The sequence below is a fragment of the Falco punctatus genome (genome assembly GCF_963210335.1).
Source record: "Falco punctatus genome assembly, chromosome: 11".
In the NCBI taxonomy this organism is placed as follows: Eukaryota; Metazoa; Chordata; class Aves; order Falconiformes; family Falconidae; genus Falco; species Falco punctatus.
This window is the reverse complement of record NC_137591.1, coordinates 2,624,915-2,634,244: the sequence shown is the minus strand read 5'-3', so window position 1 is coordinate 2,634,244 and position 9,330 is coordinate 2,624,915. Positions and strand designations below refer to the sequence as shown.

The 9,330-nt window shown below is 43.7% G+C and overlaps 1 protein-coding gene across 1 annotated transcript in view; it reads left to right on the top strand.

Moving 5' to 3' along the window:
* The first annotated feature begins 8,277 nt into the window (after nucleotides 1–8,277).
* Nucleotides 8,278–9,330, top strand: part of LEPR (leptin receptor) — a 46,208-nt gene continuing 45,155 nt past the window's right edge. The window contains exon 1 of the mRNA XM_080407240.1: nucleotides 8,278–8,509. The gene's annotated coding sequence lies outside the window, so the exon portion shown is untranslated. The remainder of the gene's footprint in view (nucleotides 8,510–9,330) is intronic.

Genomic DNA, 9,330 nt, shown 5'->3' with positions numbered 1-9,330 from the left:
CAGTCTCAGGAGGGTTCAGCTGTTCCACTGTTCACAAACTGGTCTTACCCTGCCATCGTGTGAGACAAAGATAAAAGTTTTACAGATCTTTAAAAAAGAGAAGATATATTCAAACTACACCTTGTTCAAAAGTTTCTCTTGACGACTGTGTAAAATGTCTGGGAGTGAGTCAACCTTTTAAGATCCGTTTTGCCGCTAGCATCTCTGCTGTTAACAGATGTGATTCATTCCTATATGCCTCCAAGGCGAATCACTGTCAATGAGGTTTAGATGCCTAATGATGAATGATTCTGTCCTGGGGAGTAAATGTGTGTGCTCAGAGAGCCAGAATTGTTTCTCCAGTCCAAAGCAACACTTTTTGTCCTATAATGAAATGAATCAACAGGAGACTTCTGAATAATAGGGAGGAATTATCCTGCTCTAAACTACAAGGGTGTGTCTCTTGGATTATCATTATTAAATGAATATAATTACACTTGCATCACTGTGGAGAGGAAATCTGAGCATGCAGCTGCTAGGGATTTCCAGCAAAGGAGGAACATACATGTAATTACCTGGTTGTATTTGATAATGGTATATCCCGTAAGTTTTAATGTCTTTTCAGTTGTTCTTTGTTCTGGTTATAGGATGACTCTTATTTTTTTGATTCTGCAACTAGAAGTTTAGTTTGTTGGGGTGTGTGATGCCAATTTATTGTATTGGTCAAAGTGCAGAACTGTAATTTGTGTACAGCTGTGGGAAACATGAAAATTTCAGAGGAAAGAACATACTTTTTGCACAGAAAATGTTTAGTCTCCACCTCTGCTATTTTAAAGTTGCAATGCGGATTGCAGAGAACATTTCTGTGGGTGCACAAAAAGTAAAGTTTAATTTTGTGGTGGTCTAACACAGTAGCAAGCTTTTGGTTGACTGACTAAGTTTTGATGCTGGTGAAGAGGTGCAGAGAGATTAAGCGCAAAACATTCTTGCAGCAGCAAAAACGGATTACTGAAAACATCCCGTTGTGGAGGCAGCGTTCATCTTTGCATTAACTTTGTAACGAAAACAGACTTTTCACTTCTGGTGGTCATTAAATTATTTAGAAAAACTTCTGATACATACATGTGATTTGTTTTTATATAGAATAACAGTACTTGATTTTTCTGTAGCAGTTCGGTAGTTAGACTCTTTCACCTGTTTAAATATAAACTGGTTGACCTGGCATGAATCAAATTGGATGGATTAGAAAGGAAATAAACAAAACCCCCAGAAAAATGTTGAAACCCATGCAAAACACCCATAAGGAGCGCAGCTGTGCTCAAAAATGACAAATTTAACCTGGTAGAACTGAAGCTGAATTTCTAACACTTTTTTTTGAGCTTTCAGATGCATAATTGCTCAGTTTGTACCAAGTTGCTAAGGTTAGCATGCTTCAGATTTCTGTGTCTTTATTCGGGACTGGAAACCTCAGAGAAGTACTTCTGTTTAGACTTGTCACTAAGCCTGTCCCTGTCGGGGCAAACAGCTGTAGTGTTTTTTTTTCTTCACAACAGGAGGAAAATAACTTGATTTTTGGGGACTGACTTGCTCTTTAGCGGGAATTTTGCAGGTCTTTCTACAAGTCTAGAAGAGATGTGGTTGCAGTACTACCTGGCAGCAAGAATAGCACCTCAATAGATATCTCTATGGATGTAAAGCTGTGCAGGAGATTATAGACATTTTTATTTGTAAGAGGTCAGGGTGCTATCACTGTCTGCCAACACAGTGGCTATATGACTGTATCCAGCATGATTGGTGGAAGGGAAAGAATTGTTTTAATGTTGCATTTTTAAAATAAATAAATAAACCTTCAAGGCTAAATAACATTAAGTACTTTTGTTCTCTCAGAGAAACTTCTTCTACAGTTACATATTTCTTGCTCACAGTCAGTTTCAAAGCATGCCTGTAGGTCGGTCGCTGAAGTCTTCTCACCTGCTTTGCAAAACCACTCTGGACTTAGTTTTTAATAGCATTTTGTTGTTCTTCAGTGGGTAACTCTTTGAAAGGCTTCTGGGCCTCTGTTGTTTTTATAATGCTTCAAGGGAAAGTCTGAGGTGAAATGTGGAGTCTTTAAAATAAATTTCCTTGTTGTTTGTATTTACAAAAAGACGCTCTCCAAAAAAACATTCCCCAAAGGGTGAGACCCTGAGAAGAGGGGCTGCTGTGCTGTGCCTGGAGAGCACTGTCTTTGGTCACAGGCCGCTAAACTGGAGCGGGTTCCCTTGATTCCAGACTGGCAGGGGCCAGTGTCATAAGCCCAATGTTAAGTATAAACTTATGCAACATGGAAAAGGTGCAAAAGCGAGGAAACTCGTTCAAGATACAGTTACACAAGCAAAAGAAGGAAGATCATGGGTCAGTTTGCTTAACATCCTGGATGTCTGTATAGTACTGAATAAAGTATGGGAAAAACTGAAAAATCTTTGTATTGAGTCAAAATAACTGCACTGGCCAAACGTAAATTTTGTGAGATAATTCGAACATGAAAGGAAGGACTTGTTCAAAGAGGTCTCAAGGCATGGTCTCAAGGCATGAAAAGGAATGAAGTCTTTATCACAAGGATGCATATGATTTTTGCTGAAAGCCAGGATCAAGGTAAGTGTTTATTTTATATTGTTAACGAAGTCAGGTGGATGAGGACCTTTTTAACCAGAGCTGGTTAACATCTTGAGAGAAGACTCGTCTATATTTTTTTTTCTTCCTCTCCCCCCCCCCCCCCCAGCCCCGACTGAGAAAGAGGAACCATTTGAAAATGTGAAGATGTGAGAAAACTGCAGAATAGAGATGAAAGTATGTAAGAAAGAAAACTGCAATAAACTCAATTAAAGTGAATATCAAATGGAAAATAAGTAAAAAAAGAGGAGTTGTCCAGAAGAAGCTGGCATTTTCTTGAGTAAAATATACATGAAAGGCAGGAAAGCACCTGCTTCAATGTGAATTAAAGGCAGGGAAATTAGTAGAGGAGCAAATAATATTTTCCTCAATAATCACAGAATCCCAGATTGGGTTAGGTTGGCAGGGACCTCCAAGACCACCCAGTCCCACCCCCCACCACGGGCGGGGACCCCTCCCCCCAGCCCAGGCTGCTCCCAGCCCCGTCCAGCCTGGCCTTGAGCCCTGCCAGGGATGGGGCACCCACAGCTGCTCCGGGCAGCCTGGGCCAGCACCTCGCCGCCCTCACAGTAAATGTGAAACTTTAGTTGGAATTGAAAGCTAAGTTAAGTTATTGAAGAGGAGTTGTAGAAGAATAACATGAGCACATAGGAGTAAATCCAAAAGACAGAGAACAGAACAGATAGAACCAAAAGGGTCCCTCAGGCTGACAAAACATTTTTGGTAGAGAGGTGTATTCCTATAGACAGGGAAAACTTATAACATCATAACATATTGTCATCAGTGATGTTTTTGGTTCTGTCTCATGTGACTTTCTCCTAAGCAAGTTAGGGAAGTCTAGTCTACATTAAATGACTGTAAGTGTTTAGTTGGACAGAAAGGACCTTTTCAAAAAAAAGGCAGTCAACAAGTCACAAATTGAAAGGCCATATGTGGGCTGATCATTCTGGGGTACACCTGAAGTCTAAAACTGTTTGATATTTTCATTAAATTCTTGAATAGTTGAAAAGTGCATCTTCTGTTAAATCTCTGGATAACAAAACTGCTAGCAACAGTTGCAGTTTAGAGAACAAGATTAGAATTTAAAGTGATTTTGAAAACTGTTCTGAAATAAATAGGCTGTAATTCAATAAAGACAAATGCAAAGCAATTAAATGAGAAATAATCCACTGCACCAACAAGAGTTCTGCAGGAAGGATCTGAGGGTTAGAGAGATGCGCAAATCCAGCCTGAGTCAACACAGGCAGCTGTTGGGAGGAAAAAAGCAAACATACTTATGGGATGTGTAAACAGGGTTCCATGTAAACAGTGAGATATTTCTTCCCTCTAAACAGTACTACACAGACCTTTGGTTGGAGTACTTTGGGTATTATTTTGTCATGGGCCTTCTTTGGATCTCACCTAGCAGATATGTGGCAGACTAGACAGCTTGCGACAGCTTTTGCTTCCTCTGTTGCAAGTCTGGGATACAAAAACTTTTAACAGCTTCCTAACATCAGACACAAATCGTATGTAGTCTGATTTTCCAAACTGTCATATTAGAATACAGAAATATTTTTAAAATAGCATTTATCAATTAGAGATGGTGGTTATTTTAGTAAGGAGTGAAATTGGCTGATGCTACTTTGAGGAAATGGATCATGAATTACGGAAAGTCAATAAATAAATAAAAGCCCATCCAGTAGGTTTCTTTATACAGCTGTGGTAGAGCTATTTACATGATAGGAAAGACAGTATGATGTCATGTTCAAGTCTGTTTACTGAGAAGAGCTTCTGGTAATAAATAAAAATATTTTTCTTCATACCTTATGAAGCAGAGATACCAGCTCTGCATTTATTTTAAAATAATATTGCTGGAAAAACATTGTAAAAACTCCTCAGTTGTACATACCTGGGGCTTATCAGTCTCTGGTATGCTGCTTCTAAACTCTTGGTGCCTTTTCCAAGAAAAAGGAGAAGCACAAGATTAAAGGTGCATCTTTTCCAGCAGGGCTCAGTCCTCACTTTAAGTTCCCTGACAAAATTTCTGTTTTTTTTAATTGGAAGCTCCTGTTAAATATGTGGTATTGCTTTGCGTATGTGTCGAGACTTTTCTCAAGGAGCTGTTTATTCACAAAGACAAATGCTGAAGTGCAAAAGGGTCAAAATGTCACTTACTGCTCTACTTGCAGAGTAAAATGTGATTATTAGTTTTTTAATCCACTATTAAAAAAGAGAACCAGCAGGTAATGGATACATGCATTATAGCAGAACAAGCTCTTTGAGAGATTTGAATGAATTAATCTCATTAAGAGAAAATAACCCATGAGAGGGGATACCATGAAAGCCTTAAAAACAGCTGTGGAATTGAGGAAGTGGGAGACAAAGCATAGCTTCGTGTCAAGCAGCAGTGGGATCCAAGGTATATTCAAGACAGAGAGGGAGAGAGAATTGACTGTCAAGTAGTACAACAATTGAAATCTGCTTGTGTGGAAAGGGAAGTGGTATTAAGTGGTCTGAAATCTGGGTAAAATGGGGAGTCATTCAAGTCATTGGTAGCAAAGAAACATGAGGCTAGAATAGTCTGTCTAGATTACTGAGTTTTCTTTTTATTAGAGGCACAAACCTGTATAATCATTCTTTTCATAAACTTACTAAACCTTCACTTAAAACAGTTTCTTTTTTGTTCTGTTATTCCCATCAGAAGATTTTTTCCAGAAATAAGTCTTCTGTTGGCCAAGACTCAGATTTTAATAGCAGGCCTAAATGTTTTTATGGCAGGTTTATAACCATCTGACTCAGTACCAGTATTGTACTTTGCTTTAAATAGTTCATAATTCTTTCTCCTTGGGGTTTACTTCCCAACTGATTAACCCTCCCACCCCCGATTTGTTTTAAAGTCTTGTCTGTTTTAGAAATCGGGTATTGTCACACCCTGGTTTGAGGGGTGTGTGTTCTTTAACTCTTACTGTGTTACTACTAAACAGATTTGGTTAAAAGTACCAGTACCTGGGTCTTGTGATTGCATGTGCTAATTTTATATAACTCGTTTTCATGTATTAATCACTTTCACTGTTCTTCCTACTGTGGGTATAGTAATTTTAGTTTCCTTGCTCCCTATTATGCTTCCTGCTCCTAATGCTACCACCGACACTGTTATCTTTATGGCAAACTAAGTAGATTCTTTATCTAATGTGGGGTTATAGAAAAATCTATAATCTCTATTTTTGGTGTTTGCTTTAGTATTTTTTCCAGGTTTCTTTGGTTGGGTTTCTTGCCATATCTTTAGTGACACCTGGCACGTGCTGGTTGGCGTAGGGGTAGAGGTAATCTTCTTTATAGTAGCTGTTGTAGGGTTGTGTTTTGGATTTGTGCTGAAAACAGTGCTGGTAATGCAGGGATGATTTCGTTATTGCTGAGCAGTGCTTACACAGCATCAAGGCCTTTTCTGCTCCTCACCGCACCCCACCAGTGAGTAGGCTGGGGTGCACTGGGAGCTGGGAGGGGACACAGCTGGGACAAGTGATCCAAACCAACCCAAGGGTTATTCCATGCTATATGACATCACGCTCGGCAATAAACTGGGGGGAAGTTGGCTGGGGGCCACTGCTCAGGGTCTGGCTGGCACTGGTCAGTTGGTGGTGAGCAATCATTTTCCTTTGCATCACTTCCCTTCCCTGGGTTTTATTTCTGTCTCTTTGTTATTTTCCTTTTCATGACAATTTATCACTATAATAATCATCATTATTTTATTTCCATTATTAAGCTGTTCTTACCTCAACCCATGAGTTTTCTCACTTTTATCTTCTAATTCTCTTCCCCGCCCATCCCACTGTGGAGAGGTGAGCAAGCGGTGCTTAGTTGCCAGCTGGGGTTAAGCCACAACTGTTCTTAGAATCAAGGTACTCCTGGTGCATGTTCTACTGTGGGCGTGATCCAGACTGGGAAGTGTGTAACTGGGCCCATAGCTATGTGTTAGAACAAACAAACCTGCAGGAAAGGGGCTTTTTTTTTTATCTTAGTAACTGGACTTCTGACTTCCATGTGAAGGTGTCTCCTGAGCTAGGTAAGGTATAGCTTTTTGGAGAAGGACAGATTGCTGTGGTGTATTCGTTCTTCATTTTAGAACTGTGCTGTATAGCCTGGGGATGTTCACTTCTACAACTTCAGACGCGGTCTTCAAGAATTTAATACCCGAAGAACTCATTTTAACAATTAAAGGTTGGGATTCAAAATTAGCTCTAGTTATTAATTTTCACTGTCAATTTCTTTAGGCTCAGGATTTTTAAGTTAAACAAAATCTTTGTGATAACAGTCTCTATATAGCTGATATTAAAACGTCATTAGCTACAGAAGAGTAGTATAGTAAAGAGGAGATGAAAATAGTCTCTGCATCCAGGTTGTTCACGGAAATGTGTAGCTTTTCCAATAATGGGAAATAATTATCTATGTCAACAAATCGTCAAAACCAAACTGCATAGCACTGCTTAATGTGCCATTTAAAAGAAGTGTATCTGAATCAGTTTCGGGTTTTTTTTAGAACACTAATCTTTGTCTTTCTGCTGACAAGTAGGCATGTTTGTGTTAATAATAATTCACAACATTCATGTTTATAATTTTGTGAAAATGCAGAGATCCTTGAGACTTAAAATGAATAGGCGTAATAGCCAGAAAGCACACTCTATGCTTCTGGTTTATGTCACCTTTTCCATTAATAATTGGTTGTTTTGTACAGCCTCTACTGTTAAAACCACTAACCGGAATACTTATGCTGAATGTTAATTAAATTCTTAACAAACGTTTGTGTGGCTCCAGACAGCACTGATTGTTCCCTGAAGGTTCTCTAGGTAAGATAGTCCCACTCTGCATTAAAAAAAAACAAACACAAAAACCTGTCATTAAGTTTCCTTCTATAATTATCGTAATGCATTAGGCTGTCAGACGAGGAAAACTTTAAATATTCACTCCCCGTTCTCCCTGAATTTCTCCTGGACAAACTCCTGCAGCGGCAGTGTCACAGCGGCGGTGTCACTGTCACTGCGCCCGGGGCAAGGTGCGAGCAGGGGGGGAACTTCTGCCGAGGCACTTCGGACTTGTGCGCTTTGCGGAAGGGAGGCGGGATGGCATGTGGCTGCCCCGGCCTCTGGGGGAGGCACTACGGCCTGGCTGCTGCGGGCGGCCCGAGGGGGCTCGGGGGGGTGAGGGGGCCGGGGGCGGGCAGGCTCGGGGCGGCCCCAGGGGGTGAGGGGGCCCGGGGCGGGCTGCCAGCTCGCAGTGGCGGCGGCGGCTGCTGAGGCACGGGGCACGCACCTGCTGGGCGCGGCCCGGCCGCCCGCGGGTGCCGCCTCTGCGCGGCCCCGGCTTCACACGCGTCCCGCCTCACCGGCTGGGACCGCGCGGAAGGCGTAAACTTTATTTACCTCAGCGACCTGCTGCCTGTGAGGAGTTGAGGTCCGCAAGGGGAAGCGCCACCCCGTCCCTGCGCTGTGAGGGGGGCTCGGACGCCGCGTTCTCAAGTTCCCCCACTGCCCCGGCACCTTGTGCGTGAGGGGGGTGACGGGCCGCCGCCGCGCCGCGCCGTGCGGTGCGCTGAGGTAAGGGCGGGCGGCCCCTGCGGTGCGGTGTGCTGTGCTGAGGTAAGGGCGGGCGGCCCCTGCGGTGCGGTGTGCTGTGCTGAGGTAAGGGCGGGCGGGCTGTGCGGTGCGGTGTGCTGTGCTGAGGTAAGGGCGGGCGGGCGGGCGAGCCGCGCCGCCGGGACAAGGCGGGGCCGCGGCCAGCACGGTCCGGCGGCGGCGCGGGCTGCGCCGGGGCCCCTCCTGCGCCCCGGCGGGGCAGCGGGCATGACGGCCGCGGCTTGACTTCGGCTGTCGGTGAAGACTCCGGGAACGAAGCGAAGTAGGTCGGTGAATTTAATTTATTTTTTCTTCTCCCCCTCCCCTTACTTCTTTAATTCGGATTTCTCGCGGCTTGCCGCGGGCCGCTGCCTTCCCGCCGCGGGCCTGAGGCGCTCCCCGGTCGGCGCTTTCCCGCCTGGCAGCGGGGGGCTGCGACACCCGGGGGGCTTTCGCCAGAAGCCCGCACAGCTCGTGGGCGATTGGTCTTTCCCACACGGATCGCCTTCCGAAAGCCCCAACAGCTGCGGGGGCTGGTGTGGTGCACCCTGCGTCGGACTTTTTTCTTGCTTTTTACCTCTTGAGGGTTTAGTGTCTGAAGCAAAAGAAAACCATCTCTCTGGATGTGGGTTGTGAGTCACTAATACTGCAGGAGCCGTTACAGTCCTGTCGGATAGAAGGGCACTTTGGAAATGTAACATCAATTATTGCTACAGCATTTGTAAATAGAATTTATGATGAAAACACTGAGAACCCTTAACTACTAAGTAAGGAAATAATATGAAGGAGCTTTAAGTGCCAGATAATTACAAGAGCTCTGCTACAGCTGCACGCAAGGAAAAACAAATGTGCATTCATCAGCGGGCAACAGTGAGGGAAAACATTTATTAAAAGCACTTTTCTCTATTGCTAGCTAAAATTGGGAATATTTATGAAAGTTAGGTCTCTCAAACTGTGCATCACGAGCACACACAGACATCGGTGCTGCGTTCGGTGCTGTGATAGAGGAGCTGCAGGAGCAAATGCAAGTGCAGTGCTGCTGGGCCCCCTGCCTGCCCTCTCTGCGGTGGGCTGGCGAAGGGAGCCCACCTTCGAGCAGCGCGGCTCT